We start from the raw sequence: 27,784 nt of genomic DNA on the forward strand, positions 1-27,784 counted from the left end.
GTGAGATAATTAACTAATGAAGTATTTTGGATTGAAACTGCTTGTGACAGAAATACAATGGTGGTAAATCTCCCTCCCGACCTGTGAGGATGCTAAGCAGCGAGAACAAAGCTCACCAGGGTCTTGACCTGACTGCAGTTCTGCATCGTAACCGACTTCAGTGGGCAAATGATCACCTTCGATGGCCACTGGCACGCTGGAGAAGTGTGTTCTTCATGAATGAATCCGGTTTCAACTGTACCGGGCAGATGGCAGACAGCGTGTATGGTGTCGTGTGAGCAAGCGGTTTGCTAATGTCAACATTGTGAACAGAGTGCCCCATGGTGCGGTGGGGTTATGGTATAGGCAGGCATAAGCTACGGACAATGAACACAATTGCATTTTATCGATGGCAATTTGAATGCACAGAGATACCGTGACGAGATCATGAGGTCCACTGTCGTGCCATTCAACAGCCTCCATCACCTCATGTTTCAGCATGATAATGCACGGCCCCATGTCGCAAGGATCTGTACATGATTCCTGGAAACTGAAAATGTCCCAGTTCTTCCATGGCCTGCATACTCACCAGACATGTCACCCATTGAGCATTTTTGGGATGCTCTGGATCGACGTGTACAACAGCGTGTTCCAGTTCCCGCCAATATCCAGCAACTTCGCACAGCCATTGAAGAGAAGTGGGACAACATTCCACAGGCCACAATCAACAGCCCGATCAACTGTATGCAAAGGAGATGTGTCGCGTTGCATGAAACAAATGGTGTCACACTAGATACTGACTGGTGTTCTGATCCACCCCTACCTTTTTTTTTTTTAAGGTATCTGTGACCAACAGATGCATATCTGTACTCACAGTCATGTGAAATCCATAGATTAGGGCCTAATGAATTTATTTCAGTTGACAGATTTCCTTATATGAACTGTAACTCAGTAAAATCTTTGAAATTGTTGCATGTTACATTTATAGTTTTGTTCAGTGTGTGTGTGTGTGTGTGTGTGTGTGTGTGTGTGTGTGTGTGTGTGTGTGTGTGTGTGTATATATATATATATATATATATATATATATATATATATATATATATATCATTTCTCTTTATCAAGCAAAATAAGCCATTGTAAAAGCTATTACATTGGTAGTGCTATTTATTAAAGCCCTTTCTTTTCTTCTGAAAAAAAGATGCAGCAATGACAAGCTATTTGTCCAGTTTTTTTTTTTTTTCCTTCATGACATATAATTTTGCCTGCATAGTGCTATCTACATTCCACTGAGGACTACATTGAGAGCACTAATCTCCTCTGTCCCAAGCCAGTTTCAACTACCATGGTGAAAGGCTAGTCACTGGAACACTTTGTTTTATTTTATTTTTACATCTTGTAAATTAAGCAGTGCAACATCAACCAGCAATTAAATCAAGCACTCTGCTATACAGTGGAGTGATTCATTCTACTGCTTTTCACTTTCCTAGTACAGACAAACACATGAACCCAAGGTCATTCCCAAGGTACTATAAGCTACAGTCTCCAAGGTTCATTTTACTAATGCAAATGAGTTCCAACACAATACAGCTTATATTTGCAAGTGAAATAAACTGGGCTCCCTTTAGAGCTTTCATTGCTTGTGTTTCTGCTTTTACTCTTAGCAGCTTTTTATCATCCAGCCAAAACTGATTTCCCCTTTTATTAATCCCGAGTAAGCAAGAAGCCATTGTATTTTGCGATTAGTAATACAGCTTATAAAAAGCAGCTCATTGGTGAACCAATTAGATAATGGTGTACTGTTTTTGTCAGACAGAGCCTAGTTTTTTAAGAAAGGAAGCAGAAAGCAGTTTTTATTGAGGAAGTAGTGAGCAGCCTAAGATAGCACAATCAGGTAAAACTAAACCTCACTAGTGTGCTTTTATACGTCTGTGTGTGTAGGTTTTAATAACACATGTGAGATATTAGTCACAGGACCCAGGTTATGTTTTCCACTGTTCAAGCAGTGCAATACACTTTAAACACATAGCTAGCTCATCACTCCATGCAAATAGTAATAGCATGATACTGAATGAGCAAGAGACAGCTTATACTTTTCACAGTAGTAGCAGACATCTGATTAGTTGAACTATTGAAGACAAAATTGGTAATAGTAGCAGCAGGAGTCTATCAATGTGGCTTTCAGAGTGACTTTGTGGTCAGCATGTTTTAAAGGATGGTGGCATCCATAAACCTACACAGAACTGCAGAAGACTAAACTCCGCAGAAGGCTAAAATGTATGAAATAATAGACGTTTTAATCTTATGAATGTAACATAGTTGTAGTACTGCAGCTTTAAAAGCGCCATTCTATTTCAGTTATTATGCCAATCATACATCACCTGAGGGGCACTCTTCAATTGTTGGCACTTCAACAAACGTACAGCATTGCATGACTTAGTTCCTCTTCCTTTGGTGTATTTGAATAGCAAAGATAGGAAAAAACTATATGGATGTTTCCTACCACAGCAAACCACAATGTGTACTCAAAATTATTACACTCGTAGATCTATTAATGGACAGGGTAGGTGTTGTCAGGGTTTAGGGGGAATGGTTAATAAAATAAAACTTAAACTAACAAATATAAAAGTGTGGGTGTTCTTTCTTCAGCTAATATCCTGAACCAGTTATACATCTTCCATTGGACAGATAATGTTGGACCAGATATTGTGGTTCTGTTCCTATTTTAATTATTAACAGATTTCCAATTTCAGAAGTTGAAAACAAACAAACAAACAAAAAAGATCTCGACCATAATAGACAGTAGTAGCCACAGGCATATCTTGTATAAATCATTTTAAAAATGTAAAGGTAAAATGTATTGTTATTGCTCTTCATCTTATAGTACCCCCTTGAGACTGCTGTTCATGCATGAGTGAAATCTCAATCTGACTATAAATATCTAGTGCTGAGTGAAACTCACTGTTTAGAAACAGGATATATATATATATATATATATATATATATATATATAATATATATATATATATATATATATATATATATTATATATGTAACATGGCAGGTGTAACATTTCCCTGCCCAGAAACATGTGAGAATGCACATTTGGGTGTAATGGGTTTATTGTTTAATTATTAGTTTTCCCCTGCACCTGGTGTTAATTGTAAATTAGAGCCAGGTGCAGGGTGTTTGAAGAAGGCAGCCAGTCTGTTCAAGGCTGCTTCTGGTGTGTGAGGAGCCTGATTGTAGGTGTGCGCAATTGTAGTAGGAAAAAAAAAAAAAAAAAAAAAAAAAGGTAGTGTGAGAAAGCCTTTTTGTGTGTTCTGTTTTTTTCAAGGTGCTGTCCTGAGTGACTTAGGTTCCTGTGTGTAATAGTTAGTGCTCAAGAAAGAGCCAGGTGTTTGTTTTGTTTATTTTTGTTTGGGTTTATTAAAAGTGTGCGTAGCACAAGAAAAATCAACTTCTGGGTCCTGATTTAAAGGGGCAACGAACCGTGAGAGTTGCGCAATCATTTCACTAATATATATTCAAGGCCTTGCAAAAGTATTCAGAGCCTTCCTATGGTCTCCCATTTTGTAAAATTACAAAATGATGCATACACATTTTTTTTAAACTTAATATTTTATTCAAAACTTTAATGCTCAAACTGAAGACTTCTAAGGGTAAGATAGTTACAGTAAATGTCAACAAAATCTAAAGAGAAAAAACTGAAATATGTTGCTTGCATAAGTATTCAGACCCGTCAACTCAATATTTGGTGGAAGCACCTTTGGCAACAATTACATCTGCAAGTCTTTTTGGGTAAGTCTCTACCAACTTTGCACACCTGCTTGGTGCAATTTGTGCCTATTCTTGACAGGTTTGCTCAAGCTCTCTCAAGTTGCTTGGGGATTACTTATGGACAGCAATTTTAAAGTCTTTCTACTGATTCTCAATAGGATTCAAGTCGGGACTTTGACTGGGCCCCTCAAGGACATTCAGTTTCTTATTCTTAAGCCACTCCAGTGTAGCTTTGGCCATTGTCCTGCTGAAAGGTGAATAAAATCATGAGAACCACTAATACTGCTCACAGACAGAGGCCATTCAACTAATTGTGTGGCTTGTTAAGGTCATTTTGTGCACCTGAATTAGTTTAGGTTTGCCACAGCAAAGGGTTTGAATACTTATGCAATCATGACTTTTCCATTTTTATTTCATATTAATTATCTATTTACTTTCTTTTTGTTTTTGCTTCAAGTGTGTGGAGTAGATTGTGTATATAACACATTAATTCCTACTTCAAAGTGTCATGACTGCAAGCTTTAAAGCAACAAAATGTGAAAACTGTGAGAGGGTATGAATATTTTTGCAAGGCACTGTGTGTGTGTGTGTGTGTGTGTGTGTGTGTGTGTGTGTGTGTGAAAGCCTGAAATCTAGAAATGTGAGGCAATTTTTTCTGCCTCATCTGTCAAAAAGCTACCAGAGGGTTACGTACCAATTTTTGGCTACAAATGTGTGACGAGCCACTGCCATAAAACTTTAGTTAAGCATGACCAAAAATTTTACTTATTTACAAAGATACATTAAACCTACACCACCTTGCTACTCTTGCAGCAACAGAGTAACAGGCATGAAAATATATACATGTAGCAAGGCAGTAGGAAAGCCCTGCTTAAATGTATTGGTTTTGTTTATTTTTAGAACGGGGTCTCCCCCTCCGCCCCTGTATGGTGTTATTTTGTGCTTGTATTATTTTTAATTTATTGTATTTATTTATATATGGTGGCAAAGTGCCACATTTTGTTACTGTTTTTGTTTAAATGTGTTCTGGCATAGGTGAGAGAGCAGCTAGTCCTCTGCCTGGAGTAATTAAATAAATGTGTGCAGATTGTGGCCGTAGGGTAATAGAATAATTACTAACTGGCTAAACCCCTCGGCCACGGTATAAAAAGCCTGCTACACTCTCAGTTCCGGGTGGGGTCTTCGAGAGGCGGAACGAGAGCAAGGAGCGAGAGAGAAATTAAATAAGATATAGGAACAGTGAAGGCAATCGCCCAGCCTGACCTATATTTGTGTTCAAGACTTTATATTTGTTTAACCTTTTATTTTTGTGCTTTGTGAGCAGTGTTTGTTTTTGTTTAAGTATTTTATTTTTTTGTTATTGAAAATAAACAGCGCACCTCGCGTCTCTTTTCAACTTTGTTTTCTTTTCCTGCTTCTGGCCTGATGTCACCGCAACATCATCCTGTCACAATACAGTATTACCGTTTAATAAAACACCTTGCACAGTACAGATTTATTTAAATGGATTCACAGTCAAAACTCAAACATTGGCAAACAGATGACAAAAAAGTAGTTTAAAAGAGTAAAGCTTTAAACACCTGGATTGGTCCATGTCAAATCAATCAACATAGAAATATTGAAATACCTTGCACCACACACAAATAAATCAAACAGAGATAGTACTATGAAAGGGAGGGGGTTGTTTGATCTCTGCCAAGTATAGTTTAGAATGTCTAAGTCAACAAGCCATAAAATATATTTAGTGTACAGATATAAAAATGTCTTAAATTCTTGTGTGATTTATTTTTTCATTTAGTATGGAATTTAACAACCTAAATGAAATACACCTACCTTAACATTAAACTATGGGTGCCTGTAATGTTTGCTTAAATAAATGAGCAGGTTTCCACAATACTGGACTAAAGATGCTGCATTCCAAAAAAATACTTCAAATCCTGTTTTGTTTTTTGAATGATCTTACATGTTTAAATAAAACTTAGCCGTGTTTAGCCACTTGTAGATTTATTGAGAATATTTTTACTGTACATGGCACAGATTGCATTAAGATGTCCTAGCAAATCTTACCTGGCATATGGGGTTGTTTCTTGAGGCAGGTCAGTAAAGCATTTTTTTATAGTCCAGACTAGATGTGTAGTGAGTCTAAATGAATACCTGTTCTACCCACCTTGGATTTGGTGCTAATCTAACCCAATGCATTGTGTCTGCCCTCATTTAAGGGCCACAGTCATTTTGATAAATTTAAAATAAACGCTGCGGCGCCAAATTTAAGTAATACAGTATATATATATATATATATATATGCGCTGTATTACTTATTATTACTATAATCTTACACCTCATATTTGTATGTTGAAGTATATTGATATTTTAAAGTGCTAACGAGCAATATTGCACAACAGGTCTCGCCAAAAATAATTAAAGGCATTATTTGTTTACCACACAAGTGTTTTGTTTATGTACCTACGAAAAGGATTATAGCCTTACACAGCATACATAAGCCATATAATGTTATTAACAGACTTATCAGGCCTAAAGATGTTCCTATTACTTGCTCCTAAAACAATCTTGCGTTACTACAGACCTAATCATGGTATCATTTTATGGTCAACTGTAAAACTAGCCCATAACTCATAATAGAGTACAGACAGGGTCATGGTTACTATGTAAAAATGCCATTCTGCACTATTTGTTAGAGTGTTTGGTACAGGTACTGCATTCTGCACTATTTACTGGTATTGGCATTCTGCACTATTTGCTAGAGTGTTTGGTACAGGTACTGCATTCTGCACTATTTAGTACTGGTATTGGCATTCTGCACTATTTGCTAAAAAAATGTAATTTTACTGTTACTAAAAGTAACCTGTTCCTGTAAAAGTTCCTGAAAACTATTTATTTATTTATTTATTTATTTTTTAATTTAATTTAATTTTTTTAATTTAGCATTTCAGTAGTTGTGGATTGTGTCAGTTAATGGACAGCTGTGTTGTTTTCAAAAAACACACATCTATTTAAAAACAAAGTTACATTGAACCAGCTTCCCAATTGGATAATCTAGGTCAAAACCACAGATCACATTATGTTTGAAAATATATAAATAGCTTAAAGCCAGTAAACAAGAACAAATCTCTGGGTCAGCTGCTTAAATGTTGCAGCCTGGGGGTGGGCGGGTGATACGACCACCCGGTGGTGCAAATAGTTGCTTGGCATTGTGGTGGCGCAGTTGCCTGGGTTCAATCTGGATTGAAGTCAGTAACCAGTTGAGCTGACTGTCAGCTGACCTGTAAAGTCTCTTAATCAATCCTGCCCCTTTTTTAATAAAATATTAAACACATTTCATCATAATAAGCAGTTTTACAGATACAAAGAGTGAACGCCTCCACTATGCCCCTGTCACCAGCAGATAACACTCATGCCCAATTTCTTTTTAGTATTCCCCTTTCTTGGAAATATTTCCATGATTCTTTGAGGGTGGTATTACTTGAGATTTTCAGCATGTAAACGGTTTGTCCTAAAAACAATATTTTATTGTATTGCAGGTTTTTGTTCCAACCAAGTCTTTCACATAACAGCCCAGTAAAATTACATTTACATTATTTTTTAAATGTGCTATTTTGATAAGCAAGTTGTAGTTTAGGCTAGTGGAATTGTTTTCTAGTTATTTCCATACATTGGTTCAGTACTGCTGCTAGTCGAATCACTTTGATCCATCACTACCCCTAGTTTGTGTTTTCTTTCCATTGGTTGTGTTCTGAAAATGTTGTCATTCCAGCAAGACCCTGGCGACTGTTTTGATGGACACTGCATTTGATCAATCCAGTCACAGAGCTTAGGGACGATGCGGTTGCACAGACGCCCACTATCATATGCCCCATGTGCAGCCACTGTCTCAAATCATTCTGTTTTCCCTTAACTGTGACTGAATAGTTGCACACAACACTCACAAGCATATCTAGGTTAAGTAGATTACATACACATCATCAGTGTTGGTTCCAAAATGTCTTGCTAAGGATTGTTGTAACATCATTTCATAAAAAAAATCACTTTTACCATACATTAGCACCATTTGAGTATTTTGAGTACAACAGGAAACTGAAAGTGACTCATTACATGTTTTAGGAGTAAATAAGGGCTTCTATTCCAGTTGAAGTCAATACTGCCTCTGACCTCTTCTAAAACAGTTGTACAGTTCACTTCAAATATTTTGTAAAGGTTTATGCCGAGATTGCAACTGTTACTGCGATGGCAAATATAATTTCAAACTAGCCTGTATGTTGCAATGGAATCGTAGAAGGAGGAATTGCTTATTTTTTATGATCTGTGTTTTTTTTTTTTTTTATTTGATAAATTAAGTGCTGTGATTGGCTGAACAAGAACAAAATAAAGCAATGTAAACAGTGCCAACAATGCAGGAAGATGTGAGTTGGAGCTCAACCACACTCATGGGAATAGCCAGGCTGTGAGTGGATAAAACGACTATATACTAAATACAATAGCCTAGATCAGGACATGTCTCCTATCACCTATTTACAGGTATGAACCTTCTAACCCTTTTCAGCTTGTCCTGTTATGTGGATGGCATCTTCAAATCTCAAATACATTGCTGTTGGGACTTCATGTGGTGAGAGTTCCTTTTGAGTGCTCCCCCATCAGTGGTCTAAACAAGGTCTTAAAACTCACTTACTGACCCACTCACCCCTTTTAAATGTCCTGCCACTCCTGTCCCTGTGCTGGCTGGCTGGCTGTGTACAGTGTGCATGAGATGTGGTCTTAAGTTTAAAAAAATAGTTTCTTGTTAATTGCATTCACTGCCAGTTGCAATTGACTGAAAGGGTGTGTTATGAAAATTACCATTGATAAAAACGAATGGATCATGAAGTAGTGGTATATCATGTTTACACTATGTAGTACCTCCCGGACACTGCTCTCAGGTGTGGGCACTTATCAACCTTTATTATGTAAATATTTAAATGAAAACAGTGGAGGATTTGTATACATAACATTGCTGTGTAATACCAGATCTGCCTCGTCTTACACTGGAGCCATCAAGAAACAGCTTTAACATATTGGGAGTCTATTCAATTATCTAAACAGCGGGCATCTGTCTCTTTCACTGCACTGAGAAATGCTTGAGAATCTCCTTTTCTTTTTATTTAAAAAATGTGATATAAGTCTTAAATATTTCTTGTAAAACCACCACTGGAGAAACCAATGAAGAGTTTATTTATTTATTTTTTGGACAAATGCTTTATGCAGAGTGAATATACCACAACATTAAAAAAACTGGATATGTATCTGAAGTTCCAATTGAAATATGAAAAAGTAATTAAATGCTTGATCTCGCAACAATTGTTGTATAAATATGTATCTGAAGATATAGATCATATTCACATAGTAGACTATTTCTTTTCTTTTCTGAAATTAGGCCCTTTAAGATGAAAAGCTGCAAGGCAGTTTTATTATTTTGTGGATATGAACATTTTACGGTAAATGTGAGTATACTGTAGGAAATACACTATGTTTAATACAGCAGGTAAAACATTCTTTATTGTCCTTATACACGAGTAACTGAAATGTATTACTCTTTTACAGCTCAAGTTTGTGAGATATGTCTCATTTGAAACATGTCTGCTTTGTTTCTCAAGTGGTGGTTTTATGACAAACATTTGAGATGTCAGACTCAAATGAAAAGAAGAAGAGATTGTCAAATATTTCTCAGAGAAGAGACATAGATGAGCAGTACATGTTCCCACTGAGGAATCTTAATACCACCATTGTTTAATTAAAATTTTGCCAAAATAAAGAGACAAATAAAACGGACTACACAGACAAACACAGTGAGCTGATATTTTAACTATTATTGTTACCTCTGTCTCCAATCCCGTTCTCCGCTCACCGAACACACAACCCCGAGTGAGTAAAAACATGGTGCTTTTATGCAGCTGTACCGAGACTCGATTGCTAATTAATCATTCAATTGGAGTCTCGGTACAACTGCACCTGAATTAATAAAAGTGCAATTCCCTGTGCTCTAATATTATTACATTTTACCTTCACGTGAAGTGCTGTGCAATCCTCATGCCTAAATACAAATATACATTTTAAACACTATTGTTACACAGACCCATTTATATCCTGTGTACCAATGACTATACACCAACATTAACACACTACATGTAACATACAACACAAATAAATAGCCCTGGGGCGGGACACTTTACCACATATACCCCCCCCCCCCCCCCCCAAGGCCACCTCCCCCCTTAAAAACCCTGCAGTCCAGGTCAAAGTCTAGGGCCAGGAAAGGAGACTTCATTGGGGCCATGGCTGAAAATGCCTTCAGCTTCCCTGCAGGTAGTGGAATGGCTGACAGCATGGTGGTCCACTACCGCAGCGGAAAAGCTGCTCTGTCCCTTTGCACCCCTGGCAGCGGAAAAACTACCAGGGGCAATGCTGTCAGCAGACCTGCTGACAGCTTCCCTGCTGACTCATTCATCCGGGGCTGTCCTGACAGCGGAAAGGCTGCTGAGGAAGGTGGTCTCCTCACCTCTCCCCCATTCTTCATAGCTGGCAGCTCCCTCTGGTGGGGGTCTGGCCACAGTGACCCTTGTGGCCATGCAGAGCTGACGGCAACCCCTGGCGAAGCAGTTCTGGTGACCCCAGGCAAAGCAGAGCTAGCAGCCCCAGGCGAAAGCAGCAGCGGACCCTCGGGAGAAAAACTTGGGAGGGGAGCCCCTGGCCAGAGAGGCGGCAGCTCTGCTTCTCTTTGGCACCGGTGGCTCCATAGGCAATCTGAAAACAGAGGCAGCCCCTGGCTATGCGGAACAGCAGGCAACCCCAGGCGATCCTTGTGTGAAGTGTAGCAGGCATCCTTGGGCGAAGACGTGAAGGGAGTCAGGACAAGCTGGGGTGTGGGTTTTCGCCCTCTTCTCAGCCACGGCGGCCGGGCGGTTCTTCCCTGTGCTTCCCTCAGCAGCCTATGCAAGGGCTGCCAGCATCTAGTCCTGGTCCTTCTGCTGAAGGGAGAGGCAGCTCCTGCTCCTCTCCCCCTGATGGTGATGGAGGCAGAGGCAGCTCCAGCTCCTCTCCTTGTGATGGTGGGGGGGAAGTGATACCAACAGGCATTCATTCTGTGCTGGTGGAAAGGGACCCAGCAGGCATTCACCCTCTGCTGGTGGAGGTGGCGGAGGCAGAGGCAGCTCCTGGTGGTGGAGGTGGCGGAGGCAGAGGCAGCTCCTGCTGCTCTGCTCCTGTCGGTGGTGGAGGCAGAGGCAGCTCCTGATGCTCTGCTCCTGCCGGTGGTGGAGGCAGAGGCAGCTCCTGCTGCTCTGCTCCTGCCGGTGGAGGTGGCCAAAGCATATGATCTCCTAGCGATGGAGGTGGGAGTGGCGTGTAGTCTCCTGGCGACGGAGGTGGGAGCGGCGTGTAGTCTCCTGGTGAAGGAGGTGGGAGCAACGGGTATTCTCCTCTTGTTACAGGGGAATGGTGCGGCTCTCCCTCCTGCTCTTGAGACAGCGGTGGGACCTCTCCCTCTGGCGCTGGAGACGATAGCAACGGCTCCTCTCCCTCTGACGCTGAAGAGGGCTCCTCTCCCTCTGGCTCTGGAGGCGAAACCAGCAGGCATTCTTCCTCTGCTGGTGGAGAGTGGAGCTGCAAGTAGTCTCCCTTCAGCCCAATGAGGATGCAGGTAGGCGTGGCTCCTCCCACTTGGAATGCAACCTGCTGGGGCAGTCCCATATCGGCAGCCAAGTAGTTGATCACCACGGCTGCCAGGTTCACGAAGAGCACTGGGTAGTAATGTTGTTCCCAGCGTTCCCCATCTCTTGCCCACAGCAGGTCAACAACCAATGGGAGGTCCTCCCCTCTCCACTCTGGGTCCAACACCTAGTCCAGCAACTCCTCAGAGGAAGGGAAAGGCTCTGTCTCCTCCCCCCTGGCTCTAGTTCTCCTCTTCATAACTTCGGAAGGGACAGCTTGAAAAGCAATGCCCCTGTTCGCAGAGGGGGCACACCGGCAAAAAAAAAAACTGCGGTCACTGCTCTGGTCTGCGTCTAGGAGGCGCTGGTAGTCCCGGTTCTGATATCACATGTCACAAAGACGGCTGCAGTGGGTGACGTCAGACCAGAAACAGGAACCAACACAAAATAAACAGAGAGGTGGAGTTTGGTGAAGCTGAGCGATTGCTTTCGCTCAGCATTTAATAAAAACAAACAGAAAATAAAAGGTTGTACAGACAAACAAAAACACAGGACACGAGACTTTCGCCAAAATAAAGAGACAAACAAAACGGACTACACAGACAAACACGGTGAGCTGATATGTTAACTATTATTATTATTGTTACCTACGTCTCCAATCCCGTTCTCCACTCACCGAACACACAACCCCGAGTGAGTAAAAACATGTTGCTTTTATGCTGCTTTAATCAATCATTCAATTGGAGTCTCGGTACAACTGCACGTGAATTAATAAAAGTACAATTCCCGGTGCTCACATATTATTACATTTTACCAGCACGTGAAGTGCTGTGCAATCCTCTTGCCTAAATACAAATATACATTTTAAACACTAGAGTTACACAGATCCATTTATATCCCTTGTACAAATAACTATACACCAACATTAACACAGAACACAAATAAATAGCCCAGGGGTGGGGCAATTTGCCAAGGTTATATATAGTATGCATCATAAGAAAGTATTAAAAAGTGTGTTTACAATTACATTGTAAGACTGTATAATACTATTACAGAAAAGTTCACATTTTATTTATTTAATTGTGGCTAATCGAGTTTACATCAAATGTAACTGAAGCGTTGTATTGGTCATCTGTTTTTTAGTTTTTTTTTTTTCTAGATCCAAGGATTGTTAAATGTAATTATTTTCAAAATGCTCTACTAAGATTGCTTCATAGCAGAAAAGGAATTATTTAATGTGCTGTGCTAAAATATGTGCCAACATTCTTTTTTTTTTTTTTATTTAAACTACTTAGGTTAATTTGTGCTTTGTTTTATGGTTACTCAGCATTGCGACCATCAGAATCACTACACTGTAATATGAACTTCATAAAAATGTGTCTATTAAAATATGTACGATTTTTAACTTCAAAACAATTAATCTTCAAAGAAATGCTATAATAAGTACTTTGTATTAAAATGATTTTCAACAGCAGGATTTGATGCTGTGCTATTAAGAACTATACACTAAGAGTCTATTAATTGATCTAAACATAGAGCTCAGCTTAATTGCTTGGATTTCAGGGATTTAACAGCCTCAGTCTGGAGGTATGTATATGGTTTTATATATTGCATTTATAATGTATACTGTTTGTATAAAAATGTACAGTATAACAGAGTAACCTGTTTTGAGATTATTCAATTAAGTCTGTTGTGAAATTGCTAACAATGTACTTTTGACAATAATGTGGAAGCACTGATGTAGCTCTGTGCCTGTGCGTTGGTTGGCATTTCTTTTATGCTGTGTTTCATTGGCCATTGCGTTATTAGTTTTTTAGTTGTGTGAAAAGCAATTCTTAACATGAGACTTGCAACAGGATTACAGAAGATAAGGACGTGTATTTTTGTCTCAGTAATTTGTACTTTGAATTTGCCTACATAATAGATTACAGTGAACTGCATTCAAACTGCAAGAAAACAACTCAGATGCTTACAAATATATTCACAATTACAGGAAATACATACAATAACTGAACTTGTTTAATTTCTTTCTGCCAATTTTTTATGTACAGTTCAATTTCATGTAGTCAAAGCCACAGCAAAAGATTCAACTATCTAATACCGTACTCTAATCAAGTGCTGTAGTAATTGTTTTCAGATTTACTTTTTTGTAAAAAGCCAAACTAATTTGAATCTTGTCAATAAGGGTGTACTTAGGGAAGAAATGCTCCTGGTGGTTCTTTTTGACAGATATTTGGCAGAACTTCTGTTATTCTAGCAGTTTGGTTTAATAGTTACAGAAAAAGACTGAATGTCAGGAAATCCTGAGGAGACACTCCTGCTCAGCAATAGTCTGTGTGGCCTTGGGCAAGTCACCTGACCTCCTTGTGCCTCTGTCTCACACAGTTGTAAATATAAGTAGCTGCTGAGTCCCACTGGAGACTGCATCTCACTCGGCCTATTTTAGTTACACTGTGAAGGGGCTTGTTTGTTTGTTTAATAGCTAGGCTATTAACATATTCATTTGTTTAATGGTAAGTTATTGTGCAGTAACATCATTATAAACTCATACAAGGGTATAATATAAAATCTGCTCACAGTATAGTAAGTGTCTACTTTTTTTTTTTTATAATATTCAATTGCTTAGAGCCAAATATTTGTACGTTTGTGGAGGGTGCAAAGTCGTATTACTTCATAATAAGATGACTACATGTCATCTAATAATTAGCAAATATGAAAACGTTTGCTATTAGTAAAATGTAATCAACAAAAAACTGTTTTCTTGCATAATGTCTTAGAATATTCACATGGTTAGTGATGATTTTTTAAAATTATTGTCCAACTGTAATATGTACGTAAGACTGAACTACTGTGTATTCTGTTAAATCACCACTAGGTGGCCAACTGTCCCTGTGTCTTCACCAGTGCATTTGAAATTAGCTAGAGACTGTACTTTTCAACATGTGTTTTTCCCTGTGTATGATTAGTGCAGACTAGATAACATTTTAGGTTGCCCAAAAAATCCTTTTCAGTTTGTATGGTGATATTGACTTGATGAGAGGTTAATGGGAGATCAGGCAATTATATTTGCATTGTACTGACCACATGCTGAGGAAATTATAAAGTTTAACTAAACTATCAAAAAAAGTAATATTTGTAGTAGTGCTGGCCATGGCCAAAACAAATGGGCAGAAAAAAGACAGATGGCTTTGGGCCCCCTATTATTATTATTATTATTATTATTATTATTATTATTATTATTATTATTATTAATAATAATAATAATAATAATAATAATAATAATAATAATAATAATAATATTTATTTGGCAGATGCCTTATATCCAAGATGACTTACAGGTGTTACAGGGCAGTACAGGATTACAATGCAAGATTAATATTTAAATACAGTATAGTTTACAGTAAGTGCAAATAATACAACTAAAATACAATATGAAATAGGATGCAACAAGTTAGGATGACAAGTTTTATCTACAATGACATATTAGTAGTGCAAGGATAGTGCATCAATTAAGGATCCAGTAACATGGTGCTGAGGTCAGGCAAGTCTAGTGCACAGTAGGAGGAGGGGTAGATCAAAAGATCTACAAGTGCAGTCTAAACAGGTTTTACCCCAATTCGTCTGTTAAACACATTTTCTCCACGAGCCAACAGAGACAAGAAAACAGCAGCCCATCATAGTTTATTATAATATACTTAACTGTTGCACACTTGGCAGCGTATGTTTAAAAATGCCATTTATACAACATGAATATAGATACATTTAGAATTCATGACCATGTCACTAATGTACTTTGCATAAAATATTTTCTAAAAAAAGTTTTAAGGCAGGAGAAAAGCAGAAATAAAATCAAGCACATCCTATCGACTAAACTTAAATAAATGACCAACAAAATAATTATACACCGTACAGGTGAAAAGAAAGTGAAAGTGTTTACCTGCACTAGGGAAAATAAATAAACACTGCTGGGGCAGGGCTAAAATAATATAAATACAACTTTCAACAAACACTAACAGAGAAAAAAACAACATCAACAACTGGATTTGTTTACAGAGAAAATAATCATAATATGAAACTTTGAAAAAATAGCTGACTTTACTGGCTACCAGTGTCACAATGTAATGGGCATACAGGGGAAAAATAATTTATCTGGTACATGCTGAAAGGTGTTTCCAATCAGCAGAAATACATAGGAAAACTACAACTCCTGTCATGCACGCATGTCAGCAACACTGGCTTCACATTTAAATACTATCAAGCAGTGACACAGTTTATTTTTGTCTACCGTCCTAGATGGGTTTTTTTAAACTTTCCTACCGTGATGAAGTGCTTCAACAGGAGGTGAGACAACGTGAGCGGCTTCTCCAATTAAAACCAGGTACCACACTACGTCATCTGCCATTGCTAGTACTGTGTTTATAAGCATATATGAGTTTATAGGGTTACCTCCTCTGAGGAAACCCACCCCCTGGGCTCCTCCAATTAAAAGTTGTGGTCAGATCACATCATCTGTGACTGCTAGTACTGTACTTAACAGCAGATATGAGTTTATAACAGAGGCTTGCCTCTGAGGGAATAAAACTCAATGCTCCAGGATTGCTGTTAATATAGGAATGCAGACTCTGGGGTTTAGGTTATATATATATATATATATATATTATATATATATATATATATATATATATATATATATATATATATATATATACACACACACACACACACACACACACACACACACACACACACACATACAGTGCCTTTTTCACATTTTGTTGTGTCAGTGCCTCAGAGTTTCACGTAATTAAATGAGGATTGTTTTCCACTTGTCTACACACCATACTCCACACTGTTAAGGGGAAAAAGTTTTTATCAAGAAAAAAATTATATACGGTATTAAAAATACAAAACTGAAAGATACTAATTGGATAAGTCTTCACCCCCCTGAGTTAATACTTGGTGGAAGCACCTTTGGCAGCAATTACAGCTGTGAGCCTGTTGGGATAGGTCTCTATCACTTTTGTACACCTAGATATGGCAATATTTGACCATTCTTCTTTACAAAACTGTTCAAGCTCTGTCAAATTCCTTGGGGAGCATTGATGGACAGCAATTTTTGTTCCTTAGCCATTCCAGTGTATCTTTGGCTGTGTGCTTTGGGTCATTGTCATGCTGAAAGATGAACTTCCATCCCAGTTTCAGCTTTCTTGCAGAGGGCAGCAGGTTTTCCTCAAGGACTTCTCTGTACTTTGCTCCATTCATTTTCACTTCTATCCTGACAAGTGCCCCAGTCCCTGCCGATGAGAAACATTCCCATAACATGATGCTGCCACCACCATGCTTCACAGTATGGTTGGTGTTCTGTGGGTGATGCACTGTGTTGAAGGAGGGTGTAGACTTTCTGTAGGAACTATAAAAGTGAACTTCACTAAAAGTGAAGGTGGTACTGCCTCCCTTGTCTCCACTCAGGAGCCTCCACTGCAAACTAGCCTAATCTTACCAATCAGTAAATGTTAGTAGTTGACCAAATGTGCACATCTGCAAATCAGATTGAACAGTACAAATAAACAAAAACATCTGTATCGTTATATAGTTTATTTATAGAGAAATATTTCTCTATAAACAATTATTTAAACATAATTGTGAATATGAATAGAGCTAAGAGGTGCAATATAATATATCCAGCTATCAAATGCTGGCCAATAAAAACAAGCAGTCTAACTGATGTTTTTGTTTTTACTGAAGAAACTGTGCCAATGTAAAATTATTGAAACAGATCATAAGGACTGACTTGAGAATTAAAGAATTGCTTTACAGGACACACTGGCTAATATTCCAATTTGAATGTGCTCTTGCCAACAAGTTCATTTTGAAGAGTTTACTGTGAGGTAATGTATGTCGATTAGTGACATAAACAATTTCTTGGTTGATTTTTCGAATTGGAATTTTATCCTGAATTGGCTGCTAGGATGCAAAATCTTCATAAAATAAGGAATTAACATTTTTTTGTTTGTTTAATACATACACACAAACATCCAGTGAAAACGTATTTTAATTCAATGGGCTGAGATACCAATTCATTTCAATGTGATGTACTGTATATGGATATAAAAAATGATAAACAAATTTAGAAATAGCATGTAGGCCAAACTATGGCAATTTGTATTGATATATCCAGGAGAGAATGTAGTGAAACTGCAGAACAAAACACAGAGGGCTTGGTAAGCCCAAACATAAAGAATACAATCATCTCTTCTTCAGTACTTGAAATATAAACACTGGAGTCACTTGTTTGTAAGTGCTGGCTTATATAAAAATCACAGTTACTTTATATTGCCTTAAACTAAGACAAATTTAGATTTTGTGATCATCAATGGATATTTTGTATTACCATTTGATCATTCTTTTTTCATATCATACTGGAAATGTATTTTACTGTTCCCAAGTAAAAAAAAAAAAAAAACTAAAAAAACACAAATTTATGACCAAGTTGAACATAACATTACAGTTTAGTTTGTTAAAAATAAATACATAAATAATATAACATGGGTTGGTGGACTTGTGACACAGTGGATTTAATATAATACAGAAAATAATAGAAATTTAGTAAATAGACTAAGGGTTTTGCAGTACTTTTCTGGTTGAATTATAGTGAGGTAGAAGATTAAGTTTACAAAACAGAGTACAGTAAATGACAAATTGTTCAGTTAATATTAAGGAATACCCATTGGGTCAAATGCAACGAACAAAAAGCTGTGGATAATCCCTTGGTTAGTACTGCAGGACTAGACTAAACTAGTACACTAATTAGCTTTAATTGCAACAAGTAAATAACTTCCAGATAGTCCCCAGGTGCATATTAAAAATGTTCCCAATTGCAACGAACTCCAGATGATAAGTGCTGCCCCCTAGATGTTCCTGACATACAGTGGTAAATTAAACCATCAAACTCTTCAGACAAAATAGAAGTTACCATACTAATTCAAGTTAAAAGGAGAAACCTCATGAAAGCTACATTTTCTGAAAGGAAACCATTAATAAAACTGCTATCAAAGACACAGAATACAGAATATTTTTCTAACATTTAAGAGACCTTTCAATTTTTAATACGGCATGAAATATAATTAAATAAAACCTGATAAGATATGCTTTTATTAGTCACTCCAAGGTCACTAAATTGAAATCATGGAGGTGGATATTGTCTTTAACCTAATGGATTGGATACTAAGCTCTCTTCTTTATAAGTGTGCCTCGTTGTTCCAGTAATTTGAAGGTGCAAAGATGTTAGGTGATTACGGTTACATTTTGTATGCTTTGATTTGTAATCTTTCTGCTTTAGTTTTATCAGTTACATCTTGTCGTTGTATAACTGTTGCTCTCTTGTTTCCTGATTTTGTAGTAATACATTTTTTAAGATGTGCTCTTTTTCAGATAATTCTAGCATTTGTCTCTAGAACACAGGAACAGCTTGCTAACGTACAGCACTCCCCATGCGTCCTCATCCTCCACCCCACCTGGCATCTCTGGACTATACCTGCCCTACCCCTTTCCCTCTCCACCACCCTGTCCACCTTGTCTACCCTGTCATACTCAGCTCCCAAGCTTAATGGTCCCTCTTCTGGATCTCAAAATTGGATTGCCTGCTCAAGAGAAGTGTCACTATCAACATGTGATACATGTGTAATCTGGTCACTGTCTGACTGTCATCATACTGCATTGTTTTGTGCATTATGGACCTGTATAATTATTTGTTTTTCAGGTTCAGATGATAACGCTATCTCAGTGGATGAGCGGCAGATGGAGGGAAGGTTTCCACCAGGGACCAGGGAGATGAGGGAATTGCGCTGCACAGCCTCGCCTCCCCGCTCCTGAATCGTCTACAGTAAAGTGTAGAAAAATCTATAGAGAACTCAACCGATATTTCACAAAAATATGCCAATATGTATTATATACTGATAATTAGTGCATCTTATAAACAGTTGCAATTACAATGACATGTGTGTTTGATCTGTTTAGAGGGTGCACTAAGCATCAGTAAATAGTACTGCAAGGTCATTTGTATAATATTTTTATTTTGATAACCTGCCAGCATGCTCAATCTTCCTATCTTTGTACAGAGTAATTGTACAATTATAATACATGTAGATATGAGATGATACTTGGATTAAATTGGAATTGCCACTGGATATTTCCTCTTCAATCTGCATGTCTCTCTGGATCTGTGAAGAATGGACCATTAATGTAACACCACTATTTGCATTTAACCAATATGCTGACTAAACTGGACTGAATCTTACCTGGAGTTCCTTGGACATATTGTTACTACCTACTGCACGTCCCATGTCACAACAACAGCATGTACTGAACAGTATAGAATAAGAATTATTAAGTGTTCATGACACTGAGAAGCGCTTAACCAGACATAGGAAAAACGGAAGTGTGACTGAAACAGGGACAGAGGACCAGCGGTGGCTTTTCGGACATTGCCTGTGTTTTGTTTACAGGGAATCACAGCTAAGGATTGGCTGATGAATATATGGACAGACATCCCCCTTTATCTTCAGAATATGACATTCTCAATAATTTTTGCTAAATAATATTAACATCAAGTATCATGACAAAACGAGTTTCCCGGTATGTGTAGACATCTGTGAAGTGTGTCATTAAGTAAGTGCATTCTATTACTCCACTATATACCCTTCGCAAGGGATTGCATCTCCAGTTACTCATCAAGGTATAGCTCATATAAAAACAAGTGTGCAGTGGTCATGACAACAGACTGGCACCTGAAATCCATGGCATTACATTATGTATAAAAATATATAAATCTGCACAGTAAGCATATACAGTATACAGTACAGTAGTAAAATCAAATGAATACCTAGCACACTTTCTTTTTGCTAGCCTGTAGGCTACCTGTAACACAAAATAAAGCATGCTGCTGCATTGCACACATTGGTGTACAACGCAAATAAAAGATTATTTAAAATTGAAACTAAATGATTCTAGCAGGGTTTTTTTATGATACTTTCAGGAGGGCAGTCAATTCTCGTTAATACGAATTTCAGTGCACCAGCAACATATTATACCAATATGAGTTATATGTATATGTGTTTTCCTATTTAAAGATAAATAAAAGCATTTTTTTTTTTTTTTTTTTTTGGACACGCTTTTGTTATAATTCCACTTGCGATGGATATACACGTTGCTGTTTGTTATTTCATTTTATTTTGCTGAATTAATCATGGCAGTGTAAAAGCAGCTGTTGTATTTATTTATTTATTTAGTAAACAGTGATGTTTAATTAACTGCTTACATGAAAAAAAAAATGACCTATCACTTGATCATGTCTCTGCCTCGGTTCTTCATAGGTGTGATCTGCCTAATTGTATGCAACTTGTATAATCGGAAAGAAAATGTCTCGGTGCCGCTAAATGCAACACCTGCAAGATGCTATTGTTCAGTATTTTTGTATCAAGTTTTGCCACAAAGTTATAAACATAGGAAGTTTAAGGCATCACAATTAACAAAGAAAGAAAAAGAAAACGAGACAAAAAAGTCTACATAGGCTTGTAACAGGGAGAGATCTGTGTTGACTCTGCTGGCATGTTCACGGGCTGCAGGAAGAGGGCGGCAGTCTTCCAACAACCGTCTGTGAGTCATGGCAGTGACACGGGGAGGTGGGAAAGTGGGTGTGTGGACTTTCCCCCTCTCTGAATGGCTGAGAGGCGCGTCTTGGGAGATTGTTAGCCCTATAAATTAATGCTCCGTTGTTTCCTCAGGTCTGCCCACTTAGACTCAACGAGAGCGCGGACGCTCTGATCCAGGACCGGGAATCAGGCGAAACAAAAAGTTTCATAGCGAGACAGAGAGAGTGGGGAACCCTTGGGCAGACCCCGGCGTATTGTGACAGAACAGGCTAGTTAGCTTACAGAGTAGGATGGTGATCCGGGTCGTGCGGGTAGCAACGACCGGGATAACACTGCCGAGTGCAGCACCTTTTATTTGTAGTTTTATTACTGTTTTATTTTCCATTGTTCTTTTCGCCTTCTGTTTTCATTATTATTTCTTTGAGCACCTGCGAGTGCACTTGCTGTTCACATACCAGCTGTGGTATTTCCGTGGTGCTGTCTATCATCGTTGATAGACAGCCCACGGTCAACAGTGCCCTCTGCCGGAAAAAGCAAGAACTGTTTGCAAATAAAACTGGGCACCTGTGTGGTGTTTTCAAGTACACCTGTCTGTCTCCTAGTCAGTGAATTACCCACACCCCTACCACACGAAGTGGGATTCACTGGCATTGCCCCAAGCAGTGCGTCCACGGAAGGAGCAGACGAGCCATGGATGCCACACAGTTTGCTGCGATGATGGACCTCCTGCGCCAGATGCTCACCGCAGCAGTGCAGGGGGCAGCTAGACCCGGATCGACCTGACGCCTATTTAGAGGTGTTTGAGGCCATGGCGACCTCAGCCGGGTGGGATCCAGCCCAGTGGGCTAGTTACCTGCTTCCTCAGCTCACGGGGGAGGCGCAAGCAGCAGCGAGAACGCTGTCCCCGGATCGGATGATGGATTACCCCACGCTGAAAACCGTCATCCTTAATCGCGTGGGGGCCACACCGGAGGGGTATCGGAAGAAATTCCAAGAGGAGCAGTTTGAGGTAGGGGAACACCCACGAGCCATCACCCACCGTCTGAAGGATTACGCCCTGGGTTGGTTGAACCCGGAGCTGAACACCAAAGCCAGGGTGGTGGAGATGATCATGGTGGAGCGCTTCCTGGAATGTCTAGCCCCAGAACCTCGGCTGAGGGTCCAGCGGCAGGCACCAGACACGCTGGACCGGGCGGTCGAACTTGCCGAGCGGTACCAGGCAGCGGAACCAACGCCTGCGAAACTGCCCAGGAGGAGTGCGGCTACTGGATCGTCCCCTCAACTGGCCCCGGAAAGGGCGAAGGGACTGGGGGGAAGGGGTAGTCCAGGATTTGGTCGGGGGGTGTCGGCGGGAGCTCCCGGCCCGGGTACTGGGGCAGGGTGGGGATACCCACGGGCTGCTGCAGTGTCGGACCGGGGTCACGCGCGGACGCCCTATCAGCGAGCCCCTTTTATGGCTCCAGTGTTTCCCCCTCTTTCCAAAACTTCGGGGAGAGAAACCAGCCCACCGAGGTGTTTTATCGTGCAGGGAGGTGGGCCACCTCTCCCGGGTCTTCCCCGTGATGGAGTGTGACCTCAGCCGACCAGGTAGGCGCGTTCAATTACCTCAGTCACTTCAGCACCCGGGTTTTGTTATTCCTGTGACAGTGGATGGTACAAAAACCCAGGCTCTCCTGGATCCAGGGTGTAGTCAGTCTCTGGTACAGGAGAGCCTAATCTCACCGGGGCATAAGCGCATATTGGGACAGGTGCATATTAAATGTATTCATGGGGATGTCCGCTCTTATCCCAAGATCGATGTGTGTATGACTATTGGCCAGCAGGTGATGCAGGTGCAGGTAGGATTATGTCCTCGATTGCCGGTACCAGTAGTTCTGGGACGGGACTGTGAGCAGTTTAAAGATTAGTTGGCTGCTCTGACAGCCCCATCTTCTTTATTGGCTAAGAAAGAGGAAGTAATTGGAGAGATTTTTCCATTTCGCGATCCAGAGTGGTTTTGCCATAGATTTAAACCCTGTGAAACTAAACAGGAGCGCCGGATCGCTAAGAATGAGGGCTGGCAATGGAGGGAGTCGGAGAAGTTTCAGGTGGGGGCGGTTGGTGAAGAGTCTGGGGGGGAGGTCACGGAGCCAGCGCAGGGGTCTAGCTCGGCTGCCTCTGCTCGGGACCGACATGACCCCGAGTTGGAAGCCGTGGGAGCTGATTTCTTAGCTCGCTCCCGGGACTTCTGACTCGAGCAAGGGTGTGACGACGTGCTGGGCAGGCTCCTTGACCAAGCAGCAGTGGTTAATGGTCGAGCCCAGACGCGCCGCCACGTACCCTCACTTTGAAATTGATCGACACCTACTGTACCGGGTTGATAAATTACCCCAGACCGGTGTGTGTCAGAAGGCCAGCCCTAGAGCCGTTGCACGAGCCCCACTGGTGCCTTTGCCCCTAGTGAAAGCTCCGTTTGAGCGTATTGGGATGGACATAGTTGGGCCACTAGAAAGGAGTGCAGCAGGATACACCCACCTACTTGCCATCTGGATTACACTACGCGTTATCCAGAGGCAATTCCCCTCCAATCTATGTCTGCTAAGTCTGTTGCCAACGAGCTTGTGAAGGTTTTCTCCCGGGTGGGGATTCCCAAGGAGATATTAACCGATCAAGGCACCAATTTTATGTCCCGGCTAATCCGCGGAACATGTAAACTTTTGGGAATTAAGACCATTAGGACCTCTGTGTTTCATCCTCAGACCGACGGTTTGGTGGAACGCTTTAATAAGACCCTTAAGAACATGTTGCGCAGATTTATTCGTAGTGATGTGCGTTACTGTGACCAGCTGATTCCTCCCCTTCTCTTTGCAATCAGAGAGGTTCCCCAGGCTTCTACGGGGATTTCACCTTTCGAGCTGTTGTATGGGCGGAGACCCTGGGGCGTGCTCGACCTGGTCAGAGAGATGTGGGAGGAGCAGCAGGACAATTCAACCAATACCGTCCGGTATGTGTTGGACCTGCGCAAATGTCTTGAGTCTGTGGGAAAATGGGCGCATGACAATTTGCAGCAAGCGCAGCACAGACAGGAGACACAGTATAACCGAGGAGTCCAGTTGCGCACATTTCAGCCGGGGGAAAAGGTACTTCTCTTATTACCCAGTTCTAAGTCGAAACTCTTGGCTAAGTGGCAAGGACCCTTTCAGGTTACACGCCAGGTTGGGAAGGTGGATTACATATCTGTGTTGTGCAAACCTGATGGCTATTATGGACCCCCCCCCCAAAGGGACACAGCTCACTAGCCCAGCTACTATCTAATGATCACCAGCCCTGCTACTATCTCGTGCTCATCAGCTACTATCTCATGCATTCTGTCAAATAACAGTTCATAGCTTCTACATGTAAACTCACAAAGGAATGTCATTTCACCTCATTAAAGTCTTGGTTTTAATAGGTATCACATGCTCATGTCTCATTGATTTACAAGTTAGTAATCTCTAGTTAAGGACTCGCAAAATATGCATGGATATTCACTGTACACTGTACAGTAGGCTACGTCAAATAGTCGTTCACAGCTCCTACATACAAAAATAATGCTATTTCACCCCATGAAAGATGTCATGCCAAGGACTAAGACATTTGTGAGTTAGTAAATGTCTGTTTTGCTTCAACTGATTGCATGAGATTACATGTGAGTCCACTCTTGATGATGCAGAAACTTTGCAAACCAATGATACGCACAGTGCACAACATGCATACAGCTGTGGGCACTAATCAGTCTCTGTATTACTGTACTAATTTTTCATTATCTCATTGTCATTTTAAGATCCTTGTACCAGACATCAACAGTTCAAACATTTCATAGAATACATGTTCTGCAGTGTTTTCTGGCTGGAAGAAAGACAGGAGTGAGCAGTGCCCTGTGGCTCCAAATCTTAGCCATCTATACTTAGCTCCCTACGAAGAAAGATTTTCATGGCTTTGAAGGAGAATGAGTGTGGGTGAAAGTAGTAGAAATTTGAAATGTATGGGTGCAGTACTGTTAAAATTAGATGAGCAAATCTTTAGTGTTTATTTAAACGAGGAAGGTCAGCAGACAACACAATGACATTAAAAAATGATCAGTTTCATATTTTTTAAGTCCAAATTTGACAAACGGCAGTTTTGGATGAGTCATGTCCAATTCATTAAATCAGATTATGTGCAATATATGTTATGTGGAGACTCCACATCCCTATTTTTTGATCACTTACTTACTAGGTTTGAGACAAGTTGTTCTGTAAAAACACATCTGTTTGGATTTCTATGGGAGCATAATTCATATCCCACTGTGCCAAATTGTTATATATTGGCTAGCAACCCAAGGGGAGGACTTCATTGGCCTTTGTGCTCATGGGGAGTGGCTTAATTGAAAAAAAGCTTGAATTGGGGAGAAAATCGGGGGTAAAATAACTAAAAATAAATACATACATACATAAATAAATACCTGTACTTCTAGTCTGCAGTGTCAGTTCTAAGAAAGTTAAATTATGTACAGAAATTGATAAAACATGTAGAAATATAAAACATCAACTAAAGCAAACATTCCATGAACTCAAATGGGGACTGAACATCATATCATACTTTTGCATAGATCAGCCGTAGAAGTTTTTCACATAACCTCTTTAAAACATTGACAGCCTGTCATTGTAAATATATTTACCTGAGAATGCTCAAGAAGGTTCTTTGAATGTGAATTTTAAGAGATTTTTTAAGATTTTAAACACAATTAGATGCTTTGACTGAACAGGACTGAAAAAAGATGCATTGTTCCAAGAAACTTAGGATCCAGCTGTTTGTATCAATGAATGTACATTAAAGGGAAACATTAAAATGTCAACTTTTCACTGCCAACAGTGGAAAATTTAGATATACAACTTTATGGGACAAACTGAAATTTATAATTCTTCTTGGACTTGATACAGGTGGAACAGCTGACATCTTACACAATTTGGTTGCTATAATAATATTCAACAGAGGAGGGTACACAGAACACTTAAAACACGGTTCTAACACTGGGCACGCTCTGTAAAAGACATAAAGCAAATGCTTATTTAACTTTACAACTCAGTGCAAAAATAAATTGTAAAGAGAGAGATTATTACCTTATATCAGCGGTGCACAACTTGTGGACTACATGTGGGTCATGCTGTAGCCCCTTTCTGTTTTGTTTAAAAGACAGTCGGGTCAGAACAACTGCTAATAAACAGCATTGTATATTCCTCTCTAGGATTAAATAATTCAGTTGCAATTCACAGATACTATAAAACTCTTGAGTCCCTCCATACTTATGTTTAGTAAAGCTGGGACTGGTTCTTTCACTGCATATTCTGATCATATCTGTACAGCTCTTGCAACCGGTTCACTGGTTAATGAGCATCAGAAAGTCTTCAAGACTAAGGGGCAGGGTTCCGATAAATAGAGCATTACATGTCCCATGTGTTACTACTACTGTTTAAATAATGTACCTCTCATTTTTCTTTACAATGTTAACATTCTGACAATTTTATAACAATTATAACATCCTGACCTAGGTTACAAACTGTCATCCAATCTCCTAGCAATAGGAGAATGTCTTAAATAATTTTACTGGTTTATAGAACATCTTGGCTTATAGAATTTTTGTAGAGTCAGCATCCTGTTTTTGTGATTAAAACAGCAATTCCAGAAGCAATAACCACAAATTTATGAAAACTGAACCCTACTGGCATCCGTATTATATTTGTTTAAAAAATGTACCTATGTTTATTCACAGCTGGGTTTTCTGAAATATCATTAATAACACCTTAATTTAGATGCAGCTATCTTGGCTAAGGTAAACAGCAAATGTTAATGGAGACTCAAAAAGCAATAAAAACCTTTTGGACTGTTGCTTACAAAATATAGGAAAACATCACATGGTAACAGGAACTGAAACGCCATAGTAATGTGAGAATCTCTGGGGGGGGATACGCTATTTACTAGAGAACAAAGATACAGTGTGAAGTTTAATTACAGTATGTTTGTATTGCCTGCCTGTTTCTAAGTAAGTGGTCAGACAGAGCTAGTTAGAGTCACTTACCCTCCAGACTTCGTGCTGCTCTTGCTGATCCAACAACAACATGACTTCCAATGGCACAGTGACTGTACAACTAATTATCTAACCATTGTTTCAAAAGCCAGTTAACTACTTTAATTTCTAAATTTTAAGTTTGCAAAGTGTGTGTTTTAATCTGTATTGTTTTAACCAATGAATCCTATCTAAACTCTATTAAATACTCCAAATTATGTTGAATAAAGTATTTGTCAATCATAAGTCATTTAAGTCATAATTATACATTATTAACAATTGCTAGAATAAATATTACACTCATCGTATGTAATTAATAAACATATTTAATTAAACTACATTCCTTACAATCTTCATGGGGGTACTTTAAATTAGAAAAAAAAAAAAAATCTGAAATAATTTTAATAGGAATAATTGGTTGGCAATTGACTCCACAATTATAAATAAATATGTATTGAGTAGAGACATTTTTTACATTAACTTTAGGTTTGCTAAATCATCAGTGTTTCATGACATTTACTCTGGTTGGCATACAAAACATCTCAATGAAAATAAAAATGGTTCCTTTCCATACACACAATAAGGTATTCAACCTGTAGTAACCTGTAGTAAGCTAT

The sequence above is a fragment of the Polyodon spathula genome, chromosome 3 (genome assembly GCF_017654505.1).
Source record: "Polyodon spathula isolate WHYD16114869_AA chromosome 3, ASM1765450v1, whole genome shotgun sequence".
Taxonomy (NCBI): Eukaryota; Metazoa; Chordata; class Actinopteri; order Acipenseriformes; family Polyodontidae; genus Polyodon; species Polyodon spathula.